This window comes from Pantherophis guttatus, chromosome 3 (assembly GCF_059756535.1).
Source record: "Pantherophis guttatus breed Tessera chromosome 3, ASM5975653v1, whole genome shotgun sequence".
NCBI classification, from domain to species: Eukaryota; Metazoa; Chordata; class Lepidosauria; order Squamata; family Colubridae; genus Pantherophis; species Pantherophis guttatus.
Genome location: NC_142065.1, coordinates 154,693,769 through 154,713,753, shown reverse-complemented (window position 1 = coordinate 154,713,753; position 19,985 = coordinate 154,693,769). Strand labels below are relative to the sequence as shown.

At 38.8% G+C, this 19,985-nt stretch overlaps 2 long non-coding RNA genes across 2 annotated transcripts in view; one reads left to right on the top strand and one right to left on the bottom strand.

The window, feature by feature from the left end:
* LOC132709041 (uncharacterized) overlaps positions 1 to 16,475 on the bottom strand; it is a 39,616-nt gene extending 23,141 nt beyond the window's left edge. The window contains exon 1 of the long non-coding RNA XR_009620106.2: positions 16,390 to 16,475. This is a non-coding gene — a long non-coding RNA (uncharacterized LOC132709041). The remainder of the gene's footprint in view (positions 1 to 16,389) is intronic.
* Positions 12,402 to 18,665, top strand: LOC148114874 (uncharacterized). Its single transcript, XR_015733331.1, has 2 exons — positions 12,402 to 12,459; positions 18,175 to 18,665. It is a non-coding gene; the product is annotated as an uncharacterized LOC148114874 (long non-coding RNA).
* Positions 18,666 to 19,985: the final 1,320 nt, after the last annotated feature.

The following is a 19,985-nucleotide window of genomic DNA, read 5'->3' as shown; positions in this document are numbered from 1 at the left end:
CTCTGTGTAATTACATCAACAACCACCACATGAAACTTTTTTGAAAAAAATTAGAGCAAAAGCAGAAATGATGGAAAGATCAACACATTCTTATTCTTGGCCTTTTTTAAAAAAGAACAAAACATTAATTGAGTCCTTCTTTCTTTTCACTACAACAATGGTGATGCAATTGTGGTTTTCTCTGCTGTTTTTGATCCTTGCATGTCCATGCCCCCTTAAACAGCAGCATGTTTGTGTTATATTTTAATGGATTAAGTCTAGTGTCTTGCAATAAAAAAGTTCTGAGTCACTTGTATATTGGAAATAGTGAACTGAACTGTGGGATTGAAATCACGGTTCCCTTTATCCAACCACAACCCAAATATTTGTTTGTGCCCCTGTATATACATGTACACTATTAAAATCTGCAGTCAGGAAATATTGCTCTCTATTTGCATCCCCAAAATCATATTATAAAATCAAAGCAAACTTTGAATACAGGAGAAAAAAATCTGCTATCCAGAGGTTGTAGAATATATTATATTGTGATATTTGGCGTTTGATGTAACTTTGGAGGTATCCTTGTTATTCCCCCAACTCTCATTTTTCCCCCCATGAAAACTTGAATTTGGAAGTTCTAAAATGATTCTGAAGACTCCTCTGGTCCCACATAAGAAATAAATTTAGAAGTATTCTAAATTATTCTCAGTTTCTCTTGTCAAAAATAAAATTAAACGAGTCTTATCTTTTTTCTACTTGTCAAATTAATTCCTTGAATCAGCCTTAGGGATCTTTTAAGAGAAAGAAGAACAACTGTCCTCATTTTAGAAATCACAAATATAACATTCACTTTCAAACAGCACATCTAGAGGAACTGGTTTTCACTAAAATGAGAATCCATGTCTTGTTATAGGTTAGAACTCCAACAATGCAGATTTAACATTCAAAAGTGCAGCATGATCATTATTTGCAAAGCTTGAAGGAACAGCCTACTGCAGTGAATTCTGCAGTTCGTTTAAGACTGGAAATAATAATGCCAGGTTTGTTTTCTTTTAAATATATATATAAAGACTGTGGTTCAAAGGGAAAACAAAAAGAATTCTCACGATTTGACTGATTTCTAAATAGGTGTTCTCACCTCTAATGGGCTTAATATTCTTATTCTGAGGAAAGCAGTTGAAATGTAAAGAATGTTTATGTAACACATATGTAAACAAGCTAGTGAGACGAATTCATTGTACCTAGCGAAACAGTTTACAAACATATGGAATTAAATAAAAAAAATCTGAGCCTCTCTCTCTATACACTGCTGGATCCAAAGGATCACTAATCCCAACATGCCAATATAGAGTTTTCATAGCTGAAACGAGTGTCAGTCTTCTAAATTCAGGAAATTGATGTTACATTGAAGATACATATTCTTGAATCTTATTTCAGAGTGCTGGTGGAAATATTTAGGCTTTCCTTACTGCAATATTTTTTTATTCCTATAGAATTGTTCTTACTCTGACTTCTCCCTCTGAACCTAGCAACCATTCAATTGATTACTTCAGCTGAAAGCGAATGATTTGACAATACAAGGAATCTATGCATATGCGTATGTATATATTCATCCTGCTAAGCATCCTACCTTTGCAAGGGACAATAATGTGAATTGCTTCTTGGCATCTTGTTTAACTTCTAGATTCATGCCTGAAAGGGGACATCTAGCTCAGCTTTCGGACCATCATCCCTTAACTTCAGTGGTATACTTCAGAGGAAGTAACACATGTTGGTAAGTGAAGTCAGGGCAGGAGAGGAAATGAATAGGGGAACATGTGTAGAAGTGGCAAAGAAGGCAAAGAAGAGGGGAACAAATAGTGGAAATGGGATGTCCCAGAATAAGTGGAGCACCATATTTCTATAGTGCTGATAACACAGTAAGAAAATGATCCTTGACATCCTCTGAAGTCGGCCGACTCAGATCTTAGGAACAGCTTTATGGCAAGAACAAACATTCTTGACAATATGCAAGAACAACATCAAAATAAAAGATGGAGGAAGGAGACCATCAAGCAAGGAGGATATGGCTGAAGGATTGACTTCCCTTATACTATTTGGAGGACCCTGAATAGGTTGAGGGTTAGAGTACCTTATCATAAAACCAATATGCTGAAAAGGAGGTTCTTAGTGGATAGCATGCTGTGAGAGTGTGGAGAGACACAGAGCCTGGCCCATCTGCTGGCATGTCAGCTACTACCAGAAATATATACCGATAATGACTTATTTTTGGCCAACGACCAAGCCAAGAAAGTGGCTTCATTCTGGCAGTTTAAAGTTTGATGTAGACAGAAGGAGGAGGAGGAGGAGGAGGAGGAGGAGGAGGAGGAGGAGGAGGAGGAGGAGGAGGAGGAGGAGGAGGAGGAAGCTCCAATTGATTTTGAATTTCTGATTCTTATAATTACAGCACTTGTTAAGTCAAATGATGAATGACAAATGATGAGCTTCATTACAGAAGAATGACTTGATTATGAGGACTGAATAAATTTAACTGCTGCAGGTAGTTTCAGATCAGCAACTTTCAGTTTTATATTAGAACTTCTGCAAACAACGTCATGCAAAATAGAGTTTCTAAACCAACATTTACTAGCAAAAGTCTCTTAGTTCTGCCATTGTCACTTACTGCCTGATTTCAAGAAGAATATACCATCACCCACACTTCAATAGGCACATGATAAAGTTGCTGAAATACATCGAAACTGACCTATTGAAACCGTTAAAATCTATTCTGTTAAAAAATGTCCTTGGGTGAGGGAATCTGAGATAAATCCCCAATAACCCATGTTTAACTGAAATTTGGCACACGAAACTTGAATCAGTTGCAGCCTGACTGAATATTAATTTCACTGGGTGAAATTTTTATAGATTTTCAAAGATGAGGTCAACAGAAGAGGTCAACATCAGTATTTTCATTCTGATGGTTGTTGAAAGCTGTCTTTCAAAGGAGAGGTTAATTGTTTGGCTTACAAGAGTAATTTATTTTTTGATGCTGAATTAGCAATACTTAAGCATATTATGCATGCATTAGTAGAGAAAGCAGATTATTTAAGCCCCTGTAAATGAATTTCAAAAAGCCTTACTTTCAAAACAGAGTAACACAGTGTAACAAGACAGGGGATATCATTAAATACATTAAGCATCTGTTCATGTGTTGTTTGATTTGTTAAAATTAGACCCTGACTCATAATATTTGACTGTTTTATTTACAACCATTCTGTTACTAGCAAACACAATTTTCTTTTCCCTCTTTGGATATGCTTTTTTCTTTCTGTTAGAACTATTAGTTTTGTGATGTCTAAATTGTTCTATATGCTTATATTTAATATTTATATAAATATTTAAAATTATAAATAGATATGTATACAATTATATTAAAATAGTTGCAGATTATTCTTTAAACCAACCGTGTACAAATGACTTGCATTATCTATCTATCTATCTATCTATCTATCTATCTATCTATCTATCTATCTATCTATCTACTTACCTCCCTACCTCCCTACCTACCTACCTACCTGGGACAAGAAGCAATGGGTGGAAACTAATCAAGGAGAGAAGTAACTTAGAACTAAGGAAGAATTTCTTTACAGTTAGAAGAATTAATCAGTGGAACAACTTGCCTCCAGAAGTTGTAAATGCTTCAACACTGGAAGTTTTTAAGAAGAGATTGGATAACCATTTGTCTGAAATGGTGTAGGGTTTCCTGCTTAAGCAAGGGGTTGGACTACAAGACCTCCAAGGTCTCCTCCAACTCTTCTCTTCTTCTCTTCTCTTCTCTTCTCTTCTCTTCTCTTCTCTTCTCTTCTCTTCTCTTCTCTTCTCTTCTCTTCTCTTCTCTTCTCTTCTCTTCCCTTCCCTTCCCTTCCCTTCCCTTCCCTTCCCTTCCCTTCCATTCCATTCCATTCTATTCTATTCTATTCTATTCTATTCTATTCTATTCTATTCTATTCTATTCTTTCTTGCTATCATCTATCTATCCATCCACCCACCCATTGGTTTTTCACCTGACCTCTTAATGAAACAATGGTACTCAGCACAGCTAAGAATAAAAATAATGTAAGACACAAATTAAAAGTTTAAACATCTTCCAATAATTATAGTTTAACATTATTAGAAGTAATATTATAACAATTATTTTAAAAAAAATTAAAAGGGTTAAATCTAAAGAAATCCTAAAATAAATGTCCTTTTTTCATAAAACTTCTAAAATCCTGTACCTTCCAAGTTAAATGACAAAAGAGTGAACAATATTAGTTTTTAAACTGAAAACTGTAGAGAGCCTTTTTAAGGATAAAATATAATATCTCAAACCTTACAAACCAAAAGATAGAATTCTATATGTAAGTTTTGAATCATTTAGTTGATAAATTAGTAAATCTACTTTCTAAGAAGAAAGGGTTCCTCAAAAAGTATTTGAGCAATTGAGAGATTATATATTTATTTTATTGATAAGGGGTCTCTAGAGCTTTAGTCTGAATTGTTATAAACAAAATAACAATGCAATATGCAATATACCAGCGCAAATATTATTACTATAAGCAGTAGACTAAATATACCAACAATGTGTCCTGCAACTCAGGAAAAACTTAATTTTCTGAGTTTTGTATGTATATAATCCACACATCATTTTGTATGTTCATAAATCATTAAGATCAAAGCTTACTCTTTTTTGTTCTTGTCAACTATCCTAAAACTATTATTTATGAAAAGGTGTCTTTAAAGGAAAACTACCTGCAATAGAAACCTTTGGAAACACACATTTAAAAATATGCATATAAAGAGAAACATATTTAAAAAGTGTGTTCTTGTTTTCACATGTGAAATAGGATCATGTGTCATATGTATCTCAAACTCTAATATTCCCCTGCAATATTTATATGCTTGTGCAATTCAGAAATACTGGGCATACAGAAATTTTGCTTTCTTTGGAACACATTGATGGACATTTGCTCTCAAAGCTTAAGAACCAATATTGTGGAGCAGTTGGTAGAGAGACACTAATACTGTCCTCAGGCTCTTATATTTTATATTACATAAAGTTCCTTCACATTTCATCTGAAATTACGATAGCTCTTTCCATCTATTCAGCTGCGATTATGGCTAACAGAGATCTGTTTGACTTTTGATAATGACTTTTCCTACTCACATTGCTTCAGTACATGTTTCAAAATATGCAAATAGGATCATCAGACGATCAGCAATTGTTGCGTATCAGTTGTCCTATGCCATCTTCTGGCTCATTTCCTGCAAGAGGATTTGAATTCTGCTGGGACCAACGTACTTTTTCTCTAATAGGAATAGCATGGTGGCACAGTGGTTAGAATGCAGTACTGCAGGCTACTTCTGCTGACTGCTGGTTGCCTGCAGTTCTACAGTTCAATTCTCACCGGCTCAAGGTTGACTCAGTCTTCCATCCTTCCGAGGTCAGTAAAACGAGGATCCAGATTGTTGGGGGCCAATATGCTGACTCTGTAAACTGCTTAGAGGGGGCTGGAAAGGAATGTAAAGTGGTATATAAGGCTAAGTGGTATTGCTACTGCTATCAACAGGGGGCTGAAAGATGTTCTTCTGAACACTTGAACTAAGTCAGCCTGCATGAAGCTTCTGGATTCCATCCATCCCAGCCTTATGAATGAACTACAGGTAGTCCTCAACTTAAGATCATAATTGACCCCAAAATGTATGTTTCTAAGTGAGACATTTGTTAGGTGAGTTTTGCTCCATTTTACAACTTTTTTTGCACATTTGTTAACTGAATCACTGCAGTTGTTAAGTAAGTAATACGGTTGTTAAGTAAATCTGGCTTCCCCATTGACTTTGCCTATCAGAAGTTTACAAATAGGGATCCTGTGACCCCGGGACATTGCAACTGTCATAAATATGAGTCTGTTGCCAAGTGTCCAAATTTTGATCTTGTGACTAGGGGTATGCTGCAACTATTGTAAGTGTGAAAAATGGCCATAAATCACTTTTTTCAATGCTACTGTAACTTTGGTCACTAAACAAACACAATAGTTTGTTTAGTGACCGAAGTTACAGTAGCATTGAAAAAAGTGATTCACTAAATTGAGGACCACCAGGTTTTCCCCAAACTAAGACCCTGTCTTATATTTTTTGCCACCAAAAAAGGCACCAGGTCTTATTTTCGGGGAGGGATGTCGACTCACCTCACTTGTGTGTGTCACACCCAGTCTTCTTTTCACTGTCAGAGGCCTCTATAAACTTCTGCAGCCAGCAAGGCAGGCCAGGATTTCCTGAAAGCCTCTGCAGCCAATAACAGAACTCTGGATCGATCCAGAGCTCTGTTATCAGCTTTAGAGGCCTTTAGGAAAGCCTGGCTGGCCTTGTCGGCTGCAGAAGAAATGGGCTGGCAAGGCAGGTGTCAGGATGTGCGAGGCCTGCCTGCAACTGTCCAAAGGTAAACAGCTCCAACTCCCAACCCCGTCCTAGCTTAATTTTTACCTGTGCACTCTAGAGTGGGCGAGTCTTAATTAGGACTTATTTTGGGGGGGTAGGGCTTATATTGGATGCACTATAAAAATCAAGCTAGAACTTACTTTCAGAGTGGGTTGTATTTTCGGGAAAACATGGTACCTGTAGTTGCTTGGTTGTGGCTGTTAGGCAAACCCAGTGGTGAAATCTGAACAGGTTTACTACCTGTTTGCTGGCTGCACATGTGCAGTGTGCACCATGCACCAAATGTGAGGTGCATGTGTGCAGTGCACGCCAAAAGGAGGCATGAGGTAAGTAGAACAGCACGCGAGGGGGCGGTGATCAGATGTGGCGTGCAATCTTTTTTTTTACTTTTAAAAGCAATGCTTTTTTTAAAAGAAAAGCCTCTGACGATCAGGCAACTCAGCTGGGATCGTCAGAGCCTTTTAAAAGCATTTATTTTACAACCTCTTAGGCCAAAGAGGTTTTAGAAAAAAATGCTTTTAAAAGTAAAAAAAAAAAAAAAAGCCTCAGCTGGGCATGGGGGTGGGGCAGGGATTTTTGCTACTGGTTCTCCGAACCACCCGCCACCATCGCTACCGGATTGGGTGATCTGGTCCAAACCGGGAGCATTTCACCCCTGGGCAAACCCCTTTTCCCTTCACGCTTTAACAGCTAATTTTTAAATGTTATACACATTTTTGCTCGTAATTTCATTCTCTTGCAAGAAGAGGGCCATAGAGACATTAAAAAAACCACCAAGGCAGCTCTTTTTAAGTACCTGAATTAATATTCATGAGTGTCCTTCCTGTTGCTCAATTCCAATGCCCCAAAGATAATTCTTTCGACATCTTCTCATTTGTTTGTTTTTACATTCTAAGGTTGCTACTTGGTATCCAAGTATGCCAAGTACATGCATTCTTTTCTTATGCTCTTACAGAAGGTAGTAATAAAAGGTCATAAAAGATAAAGGACTGTGTGCACCTGGCAGAGAGGCACACACACAGGTAAATCATAGGCAATCACAAATGCGATATTTCCTTTCCAGCTGTTCCTCTCTTTCCCTCTGTATGGAAAAATCCTTTCTGGGGACTATATTGTGTGTTATGATATAACAATTATTATTCTTTCAATTATCATAAGGGGGAAAAGTAGCAATTCAAGCAGAAACCTATAATTTTGGAAAAAGTTAGAACTGGAGAAAAGGCACCCAGAATGCTGTTTGATTGTTTTGTTATGCTGTTTTATAACACTTAGGGGGTGATAGTATTTATGATTCCGGCTGTGATCTTTGCAATTTTATTTTATTGAACTCATGCGTATTTTCTGGAATATGTATTAAAACATCCATTTAGGGCAAAGGGGCCTCCCAAGATGCTTTCCAAAAATTAAATCACGCACAATAAATAAACGTCCACAATAACAACATCACATTAAAAACACTAATTATTCATAAAACCAGCAGGGGAAATACCCACATGGATTTTAAAATCAGGTATTATTTCTGAGATACAAAATCCGATACCAGCACACAACAAAACAAAACACAAAAGCCACAAAGACCTGAATGAATAAATAGATTTATGTGGCTTTCCTGGGGAGGAGGGACCTAGTCCATCCCAGATGATAAACTATTTCATTGGTGGACTGATACTCTGCAAATGATCTTAAACTTGCTTTAGAACTCCTCAATGGAAAACAGTACTATATTTGCCTGAAATAAAAAAAAAAATTTTCTCCCCAGAATTTTAACTTTGAAATTATAGGGTCAACTTCAATTTCCTAAGATCATGATAATAAAAACCCAAAGGTGCTTTTTCAAGTGGCAACTGGATGTTCTTGTTTCTTTGAAGGCTTTTAACTTCTCATCCAAGAAACTTCTTCAGCTCTGACTGGATAGTGAGGAATGGAAGGATTTATATTCCTTGCAGACAGCTGGTCATTTGCATCCTTTTAGAGGGTCATTGAGGCCACTTGGAGGTTTATCTGTGTCCTCAGGGTCACCTGAGTAGTGCCAATGGGTGTGGAGCTTTCTTGGAACTGCTGAAAGGACTGTGTTATAGACTGGAGTTGGATAATATCATATCCCTCCCCCCAGTGGTGGGATTCAACCGGTGTAACAACCGGTTCACTGAGCATGTGCCGTCTGTTAGAAAACACCATTACAAGCAGTTAAAAGCACTAAAAATAGCTGAGGTGCAGCAATCCACTCTGCTCTGCCAATCAGCTGGGCTTCAAACAAATGAAATAAACGTGGGTATAGCGCGAGGGCAGGTGGGCAGGCCCAGCTGATGGTCAGAGTGAACTGGTTCACTCTCAGCTGATTGCCGGAGTAACCGGCTCACCCGAACTGGACTGAATAGGCTGAATCCCACCCCTGCCTCCCCCACTGTAAACCAAGAAAAAAAATTCAAAGTTACTTCTAAACAATTTCCTTTATTGTTCCTCACCTATAAACAGAATATCACCAAACTAAAGCAAACTACTTGCTTCATTAAAAATATGCTCTAAGAACTTCTAAGGGAGGAGTTGACTTAACACTCTTCCTCCCAATCTAAACTTCACTCTCCCTTATTACTCTGGAATACACTCCCTCCCTTCTGGGAATCAGGACTACATTTCCCCACATCACTTGCAAACTGACACCCTTTTTCAGAGAAGAGGATGGGGGAAATAGAGAGAAAAGGTAACTTTTTTTTCAGAAAACATCTCCTGGCACATGTTGGGCCTGAAAAATAGCAGGTTTGTTCAGAATACCTTTGTAAAAAGTAAACCAAACACTGTATGATGAGAGAGGAAGAGATAGAAGGGTGCATTTAGCGATGATATCCTGGATCAATGAATAATATAGAAAAGACCTCTTTGTGGAAGTCTGACATATTAAAAATAGATTTCACAATGGGAAATTTAAGATGAGGTAGAGTAAGGGGACACGTTGGCTCAGTAGCTAAGATGCTGAGCTTGTCGATCAGAAAGGTCAGCAGTTCGGTGGTTCAAATCCCTAGCGCTGCATAACGGAGTGAGCTCCCGTTACTTGCCTCAGCTTCTGCCAACCTAGCAGTCCGAAAGCACCTTGGTGGGAAGTGCGCCTTTGGTGTTTAGTTATGCCAGCCACATGACCTCGGAATTGTCATCAGACAGTGCTGGCTCTTCGGCTTAGAAACGGAGATGAGTTGGGAAAGACTGGCACGTATGTGCGAGGGGAACATTTACCTTTGCCTTTTTATAGGTCTGAGTACTATTTGAACAGATAAATATTTCAGATATTGCCTGCCCATAGGCCATTTCCCCATTATTAACTTATGATATCTTCATAGTATCTTCATAGTATCAGTCGTTGTTGAATTGATAGAAACCTGTCCCCATTTCTGTTATTTTGGCATGACAAAGGCCCTCTAAGTTGCTCATGACCAAATTCCTGAAGATTGATCAGACTTTCTGGAGGTAATGGAAGATATACCTGTAGTTGAATAGTATCTGAATAGCATCCACTGGAATGCAGAATGGAAGAAAAAGTCAGCATCAAAGTTCAAGAGACCAAAAGGAATCCTGATTTTGGTACCGTTACAGGAATTAGAGGAGGGCTGAGATTCTTTCTTAACTGAAGTTTGAGTGAAACATCCTTTTACGGAGCAGCAAAGGAAGACTTTGGCTGCTCTTAAGTCTGTTGCTCCCCCCATCTCCCCCAAGGCCAGTGGTGGGATTCAGCCAGTTCGCACCCCTTTGGGAGAACCAGTTGTTAACTTTCTGAGAAGTTTGGTGATTTGGTTGTTGGAAGAAATCATTAGAGCAGAGAACCAGTTGTTAAATTATTTGAATCCCACCACTGCCCAAGACCAATGGTGTCTGTTCACACATGCATTTCTTCCAACTAGATTTGCATTCAGGACGATAAGTGATTTCTCCCTCTGAATAGCAAACAAACATTAGGTGGACTAGATTGCATTGGAAAAACCAGGATCTGAATCACCTAACACCAGCATAAATATTTTCTACTTCTGCTTCTCTGTATTATTTTTTTTTTAAAGAAACAGGCCCTTCGCCCTCTTTTCACTTTGCTTCCATTAGTAGCAAATCCCCCTTGTCCTTTTTAATTTTTAATTACCATTGTCTGTTCACCTTTGTTTTACCCATGACATCTTCAATTTAAACAGTATCAGAGAGGTTGATGTGAACAGTTTTCTTTTCAGCTTAAGTGACTGCAGCTCGTTTAGTTGTTAATTATGCAGGGAGGTTTGCATGGCTGCGGCTGGTAATTTGAATATGCTCCTAATGTCAGGTCTGTGTCTGGGCAGCTGAGCTTGTAAAAGGATTATGATGTATATATGGTTAAGAGGGCTAATGAAAGAACCTCATTTAATCAAACCCAATTAATTAAATGAACTTATGATATTAACCCATCTTTCCGTGCATGTATAATTTATATTAATTGATCTTTCTGCACTGAAATTGACCAATCAGGTAGGGGCTGCTGACAGTCCGAGAAAGGGAGAACCACCATTAGCATTAGTTTGATGCAAACTGTAATTGATGGGTCAGTGTGTTTTAGGGATGTAACAAAAGCTTTGTTAATTGTCATAAGAAGTTCAAATTGATTGTGTCTGCATCAGTGCATAAATTTAAATTGATTAATGTTTGGTTCTAAAATTAATGTCTATACTGAATGGGGTGATAGAACAGTTTATTTACTGGATTCATTACCCCACTTAGGAAAGGCATAGGAATAACATTGGAGTTAGGTAACCGAGATCATTAAAGGATGAGTTCAGCGGAGCCATCTGTGGGACAGCATTCTGACACGCCAAGTCTGGGCGACTCAGTCTGCACACCCAAATGCTATGCATAAACCCTTGGTCTCAACCTCCAAACCCTGAAGACCAGCCATGGATCTTTCTGAAGAGCTTTGCAAGAGAAATAATGTTTAATATTGTAGATGAGAAACGTGATGTGAAGAATCCTGGGATGAAGGCTCATGCCGATTAGGATTTTTGCACATGTGTCCGATTTCTTTTAAAAACTCATTGGGTAGACACACACACACCCCTCCAACTTGCACTGAATTTTGATAACTAAATTCAGTATCAGAGACTAATCTTCAGGACAGAATTCGCTTAGAAGTCTCTTCTTTCTCCTCTTCCCAACTCCACCTTCCACGTCAGCAAGATAGTTTTGGATAAATTTATCCATTTATATCTGGCAGCATTCACGGTATGCAAGCCACATGTTGGCATCTCTGTTCCAGAGCAAATCCTCTTTATAAACATAGTTTATAGCACCCACACACATCGGGACAGTTTGTTCTCCTAGTTATCACTTTATATTTCAGTATCTTTTCTTTTCTGACATGCAATTTTGCAGGACTGAAGCAAGTAGCCGATCAAGCAGGAGAGGTGGGGGGGGAGTCAGTTTAATTCATTTATAACTCCTTTTTTTCCCTGTCTTACCAAAGAAAAACTTACCATCTGTTTCTTATAAACTAATGCAAACAGAAAACGTGTAATGCATCCTAACCTCTCCGGTAAAATGTCTCTTTATTTTATTGGTGGTATAAAGCCGTTTGACTGCTCCGCTTTTGCTATGGCACAATCATGTTCTCAGAAAGGGGAGCTTTCCATTTTTCATGAGGAAGTATTTTGAACCGTACACAGTAGAGAAGATTAGATATCTTCTCCTCGCTGTCTTATTGAAGTATGGGATGCAATGTATCATTTACAGTCACTTCCAGGAGTTCTAGGAAAGGGGAGGGGGATATATTTTCAAAGAACGCTCCATGTGGTGGCACTAGCGAGTAGCAAACATCATCATCACTGGTCCTTGAACACCTTCTTTTACTCTTAGAAGTTTTGAGGTGGTAGCAATGGGTATCCCGCCCCTTTTTCCCCCTGCTTCGTTTGCTTCCTTTATAGAAGATAGCAAAGCAAAGCAAACTCCATTTGTTGCAAGAGTAGAGGGGAAACTGTTGGCATCTGCCCCACGCAGCAATATTCTGCAGAGTTTCCGACACTCTTGGTAAATCAAACTCTTTTCATTAGCTTAAATTGTGTGATTAAGGTTCATCATTTTATTTAGCTGATTTTGTATGCTTTATATAATGGAGTAAAGGGAAATGAAGATACATCCGTGGTATCATGACAAGTTCTGGGTAACTCTAATTTATTTTTGGAATCACACTTAACGGAGCCTTTGGAATTAGTTCTCAAAAATATCATCTGCTCCATTTAGATTTTAATGGGCAAAGCTTTATTCTAGATGGCACTTGAATATTTTTTCAGTATGTGTCAGCACAGAAAGTACCTTAGCATACTAAGTATTTCCTTGGAGATATCACATATGAAAATAAGATGGAAAGGAAACCATGGGGTGGGGTGGGGGATTTATTACTTGCATTTTAAAAAAAAAATATTAGAAAAGAAGGATTTGTCCTATTTCATGATGTGTTGGAAATTATCACTGCAAACATTTTGTGCTTCTTGGTGGGAACAGAGATAAAACATGCACTTCGGTAGCCACAGTTTAAAACTCAGATTTGCTGTCATTTAAAAAACAAAAAGTTAAATAAGAATTGCTTTGAAGATTGTGAGATTTAAATGTTTCTTCATCAAGCCATGTTATGAATGGATTGTAACTTCCCTATTAATGAAAATGAAATGGATTTCTGCCACCAATCAAAAGCAGAAAGCAATGCCTTGTAAGTGGGGTCTATGACAACTTGCCATGGCCAACTCACCATAGCCAACTCTATAGCCACGGGACAAGAGTTACACTAATATCAAAGAAATAGCCTAATAGAATCATTAATCAAAAGTATGCCAAAGGAAGGACAAAATAAAATGTGAATGCAAAAATTAAAATAATTTTTAATTACTTTAAATAATTTAAAATTTTAACATTTTAAAAATTTATTTTTTAAAAAAAAAAATTGAATAATTAAATTGAATTGTTGAATTGTTCTGCAGCGAGTTGGCCTGTGGTGAGTTGGCCATGGTGAGTTGTCTCTTGGCGAGTTGGGTGCAGCAAGTTGGCTGCGGTAAATTGTCCCATTCCATTGTAAGTGTAGTGGTTGCTTACTCATATAGGGACTTAACCTGTTGCTTAACAAAGCCCTGTGCCCCATAGGCACCTGGGGGACTGGGGCTAGGAGATAGTGTGATGTAATTGTTCAAATCACACTTTGGTGTTGTGGCATGTGTGTCATCACTTTCACATCATGGAAACCTGAGTAGGACCCCATGCTTCCCTCTCACCCCATTATGCTTTAGGCTAGTGCTTCTCCTGATTTAATGCCATTGCAAAACATACCATGAGTATTTCTCACCTCATTTGACTAGTACTCTATTGTCATTTAGAGGCATTTCTACCTTTGGCCTTCACCTATGCCTGCTCACTTGACAAATGATGCCCTTAGGCCACATTGACCAATGGCACCATCTCCTGCAGTTGAGGTTTTTTGACTGATTCAGAAGGAGAGGCAGAGTTGGTGTTCCATATGTTTTGGCACTCTGGGCCAGTGACTCAAAACCATCTCTGGTCCTCAAGGGTTTCCCAGATAACCTTCACTTTGTAAAATAGATTGTTCTTGATCCAGAATCCCTCAGTGGAGAATTGCTTCATTTTGTACAGGACTTTATACAATAACAGCACTGAATAAATAAATACAAGTAGCACTCATAAGTACAAGTAGTACTCATTTGGCAAGCACAATTGGGACTTGTTGGTTAAGCAAAATCTTCCTTCCTTCCTTCCTTCCTTCCTTCCTTCCTTCCTTCCTTCCTTCCTTCCTTCCTTCCTTCCTCTTTCTTTTTTTCTCTTTCTTTTTTCTCTTTCTCTCTTTCCTTCCTTCCTTCCTTCCTTTCTTCTTTCCTTCCTTCCTTCCTTTCTTCTTTCCTTCCCCTTTTTTTCTCTTTCTTTCTCCTTCCTTCCTTCCTTCCTTCCTTCCTTCCTTCCTTCCTTCCTTCCTTCCTTTTTCTTTCTTTCTTTCTTAATACAGTTTGGCTATCCTATTGATGATGAAATGTGTGGACTTTCTTTTAAAAATGTATGAAATTCTGAGCTACTTGCATAGGACTGGTTTAGCCAACACAGTGATCTCAGCATGATGCGGTTCCTACCTGCGGTGTAGCCATTAAATATGAAGAGACCATTAAACAATACTTAATTCTGCCTCACGGATATAGATAAAAAGATGTAATTCAGACTCCGATTTTGAATAGCTGAACAGTCAGAGTTCCATGTCTTAATGGAGAGGTTTGAGAGCTTCACTTTCACCATGTTACTTAACTGTATAAATTAATTAAAATTAATAAAGTAAGGAATATCTGACATTCTCTTTTGATATGTTGAAAAAAAAAGCAATGAAAGAAAATTTTGACCCTGGTTTTGTAACTGGCTGACAAACTGCAGTTAACATGTAGTCCAGGGGTGAAATGCTACCAGTTTGGACCGGATTGTCCGATCCGATAGCGATGGCAGCGGGTGGTTCGGAGAACCGGTAGCAAAAATCCCTGCCCCCTCCACATGCCCAGCTGAGCCGCGCGATCATCAGAGGCTCTTTTTTACTTTTAAAAGCATTTGAAGAGGTTGTAAACAAATGCTTTTAAAAGGCCCTGATGATCCAGCTGAGTTGCCTGATCGTCAGAGGCTTTTTTTTTTCTTTTAAAAGCAAAAAAATAAAATAAAAAATGCTAATCTGGTACAGAGTAGGTGAACCCTGGCTCAATAGCACTAACTGCAAGAGGAATCTTGGAGTCCTAGTGGACAATTACTTAAATATGAGACAGCAGCTGTGCTGCAGCTGCCAAAAAAGCCAAAGCAATCCTAGGCTGCATTAACAGAGAGATAGAATCAAAATCACATGAAGTATTAGTATTGCTTTATAAGGCCTTGGTAAAACCACATTTGGAATACTGCATCCAGGTTTGGTCACCACAAAATAAAAAAGATATCAAGACTCTGGAAAGAGTGCAGAGAAGAACAACAAAGTTGTTGGGTCTGGAGGCTAAAACATATGAAGAACAGTTGCAGGAATTGGGTATGTCTACTCTAATGAAAATAAGGACTAGGGCACAGAAGGACACATGATAGCAGTGTTCCAATATATGAAGGGTTGCCACAAAGAAGAGGGGGTCAACTTATTTTCCAAAGCACCAGAAGACAAAACAAGAAGCAATGGATGGAAACTAATCAAGGAGAGAAGAAACCTAGAACTAAGGAGAAATTTACTGACAGTCAGAACAATCAACCAGTGGAACAGCTTGCCTTCAGAAGTTGTGGGTGCTCCATCAGTGGAAGCTTTTAAAAAGAGACTGGACATCCATTTGTTTGGCATGGTGTAGGGTCTCTGTTTGACCAGTAGGTTGGACTAGAACACCTTCAAGGTCCCTCCCAACTTTAATAATGTTTTGTTTTATGATCTGAGAGAGTTCAACTCTCATTTAGTTGAATATTAATATAATTCCAGTTCTATAGAGGAAAACAGCAATAAAGTTGTTTAGCTCTGTTGAGCTATCCAGAGCCTGGATAGCTCAACACACAGAGCTCTGTAATTTAACACCAGCTGTCTGCAATTAAAGTAAGATCAAATCTCCCCAGGCTCCAGGTTGACTCAGCCTTCCATCCTTTCTAAGATAGGTAAATTGAGGACCCAGTTTATGGGGGCAATAAGCTGACTTTGTATAAATATACAAAAGTATGAAGGCTATTGCTTAACGCATTGTAAGCCGCCCTGAGTCTCCGGAGAAGGGCGGCATATAAATCAAATTTTTAAATAAATAAATAAATAAAAAAGTTGGTGAAGGTATGCAAGAACCATACCTGCCTTGATTCTGTAGGTATAGGACAGGATAGAAGGAAATTTTGGCAGAATTTCAAGTTTCTCTTATTATATCCTACAATAAGAATTCTAGTAGTCCTAATCAATATCTGTTTCCTAAACTGGCCTACCTTTATGGGCAAGCAGCTTCTGGCCTTCACTTCATCACATATGTAGAATTGAGTCCTGAGAGAGAAAATACCTGGAGGCATCTCTCTGTGTGTGCACCAAATGATGAAAGCAGCACTGTACCAACATAACACAAGTTTAGTCCCTTTTGTATGCGCATTGTGATGTTGCACATAGGCCAGAGCTTGCATCACAATAGCTCCATACCGCTTTTCTCATTTGGACAAACTCACTGGATGCTGCAGTTGTCTCTGTTACATTTACATAGGGCACATAAAATACTAAAAGTTAGCGATGAGATCAGGGAAAACTGAATATAAGAATACTCACTGTTATTTCCTTTTAAATATTAATTATTTAAGTGAGAACGATTAACCAGTGGAACGGCTTCCTTCAGAAGTTGTGGCTGCTCCATCACTAGAGGCTTTTAAGAAGAGACTGGACAACCATTTGTCTGTAATGGTATAGGGCTTCCTGCTTGGACTAGAAGACCTCCAAAGTCTGTTCTGTTATTCTGTTATTTACCTGACCTCTCCTTATTGTGAAGCTGGGAGGAAAAACAAGGGAAGAACTTCAGATTTGTCCTAAATGTGCTTTTCTCAAAAGACAACTGGACTTTCTTGGTTTTTTTCTTTGAATAGGTTTCGCTTCTCATGCATGAAGCTTTTTCAGTTCTGCAGAACAGAAGTAGCTTCTTGGATGAGAAATGAAACATTTTGCAAAACGTTCGAAAAAGGTTTCATTTTGAAAAAGCACCTTTGGGACAACCATGATCTGGATGATTGAGATTCTCCATAGACAACTTCAGATTTGCCTCAATGCTAACAAGGATGAGCTTCAAAGGCGAGAATGGTCAGAGACAATGAAGAACCCAGGAGCTAAATGTGGAGAAGATGAATATATTCTCAAGGATTCCCAGTATAAGAAACTAATCCCAGATACGTAAGAATTTAGTAAACACTATCATCAAAACATCAAGGTAAGGAGGAATCAAAGAATATTAAACCTGCTTTTAACTAATAATGGGATAAACGACATTCTAAATAAATGAAATCCTAACAAAAAGAAACTGGATCATGTGGCTGACGTCATGTTTTTCACCTCCATGCTGAGAGGTGCTTTTTGCTGATAAATTATACAGGGCAATCAACTTCCATCCATTTCACTAGGAATGATGGACTGGACTTCCTAGCCCATGGATCTTTTAAATGCATGCATCTTGCCAATATTCTCTTTAATGAGCTTAATTAATAGACCAGGTTTGACAAGTTGCGCAAGAGAAAAGTTGTTTGCAGAAGACGGCCCATATTCCTATTGCTGCAGCATAAATGAGTATTTATCATTTCTGCTACCTGATGAGTCTGTTGAAGTTTTAGCTTGGCCCTCTATGTCTTGAATTGTTGTGCTTATTTTCTCCAAGGAAATACAATTGCCTTTTAGGGAAATGCCATTTTTAAACGGTTCTGCTTCGAAGTGCCAGATTACAGACATGCAGAACCAGGAACTATAGTGTGTATAGGGTTCTTTCCTGGCTGGTTCCACCTGGAAAACTTACCCATCTTTTCCCCTAATGGGTGGGTGGGGGGTATATACTTACCTGTATTTCAGGGAGGGGAGCTATAAGAGGCATGAAAAACAAATATTAACTGCAGCTGATGTGCCGCCTGACTGAGCATAAAGAAAAAGAATAAATCATATATTACAATGCACTTTTATACCAGAAATGTATGTCCTCTTGAGCTCTGATCACAGCATGCAATTGCATTGATTACATGTACCTTCCACAGATCTTTGAAGTGGCTCTCTGTTGTGGCCTGCCACCAGCCTGTGTGGATCATGGCTGATCCCGATGACGAGGAGGCTGGTGTGGTGTCGTACCAGCAGCCTGCGCTCGCGTCGGACAGCGAGGAGGCTGAAGAGGATGTGGTGCCAGAGGCAGAGACTCAGCCGGGGCCTTCAGAACCTCCAGAGGCTCCTTCAAGTGGAGAGAGCGAAGTGGAGGAGCCTCTTCTCAATGCTCGGGCATGCAGGGCTGCCAAAAGGCAGGAGTGGCTACTCAGGAGGAGGAGGTCTCCTCGAGAGTAAGGCTTGAGGATAATTGGCCACTCTCTTAGCCTATTTAAGTCACATGCAGTTAGTAAGTTTCTTGCTGGAAACAACTTGTAATTATCATCAGAGCATTTTTGGAAAAGTCTTATAGTATTTTGTTTTCTGGGCTGGTTGCCAACCTTTGCCGGACTTTGGTTTATTCTTGCTACTTAATAAATTTGATAAGGACCATTGGTGTTTGTCAATATCCTTGGAAATCTGGAGCTGGGGCAGAACACTCTCCAATTTCTGCTGCTAAGTAAGATAGTTCAGTGAGTTTTGCCCAAATTTTACAATTTTTCTTGCCACGGTTGTTAAGTGAACTATTGCAGTTGTTAAGTTAGCAACACAATTGTTAAGTGAATTTGGCTTCCCTGTTGACTTTGCTTGTCAGAAGATTGCAAATGTTGATCAGATGATCCTGCGACACTGCTGCCATCATAAATATGAACCAGTTGCCAAGCATCCAAATTTTCATCACATGACCATGGGATGCTGCAATGGTCATAAGTGTGAAAAATGGTTATAAGTCACTTTTTTCAGTGCCATTGTAACTTTGAATGGTCACTAAGTGAACTGTTGTAAATCAAGGACTACCTGTAAAAGGTACTCTCTCTGCAGAGAAATCCCTTTTTGGCCCAACAAAGAGAGAAAAGGTCTTTAAAAACTGAACCCACCAGCTTGATCCTAACTTTTACCCCAGAAAGAAAATTTGTACCTTGCTATCAATGCAGAATTTTGTGGATTCACAAAAGTGCAATCATTTCTGATAAGATTTCTGAGGAAAATACTTCTCAAATCCAGCAATTTCAGCAGTATCAGGATGGGAGAAAGAAGTATTGGTTAAATTAGGGATGGGCAACTATGGTAACTGTGGATCTGTGGACTTCAATTCCCAGAATTCACATGGCTGGCTCAGGAATTCTGGGAGTTGAAGTCCGTAGGTGGTAAAGTTGCCATAGCTGCCCATTTCTGTGTTACATTATTCCTTCCTGTAATTCCACAAGATCCCTGTTCTGTTCTGTTATGAAACAGCAGTACTTTCCCCACAACCTACTTGACTGATCAATCTCATAGTAAGGAAAAGTAGTTAAGCTCCTGAATGTAGTGGTATCCAATGGTGGATAACTGTTGTTCAAGTATGAACAACAGTTATCCCATGAGCTAAGGCTTGACCACATGTGTCTTATGTTCTCATTCTTGGCATCTTGACACAAATACTTACATATTGTCCTATATCAAGGTTCCCAATTAAGAAATCTGACCATTCGTGTTGGTGAAATTGGAACTCCAACCCAAATTCTCAGAAAATTCCATCATACTTGGAAGTCAAATCCCTGTCCCCTTTTCCAGTGATCCAAAATTGTTTCCATCTAAATTTACTAAAACAGCCTACAGATAACAAGACTTGGGCTTGTACACTACAGGCAGTTGTATCCGTGGATATAACATGGATGGAGGACTGAGGTAGATTCTGTGAATGGGAAACTATATAGAACATGGATACCTG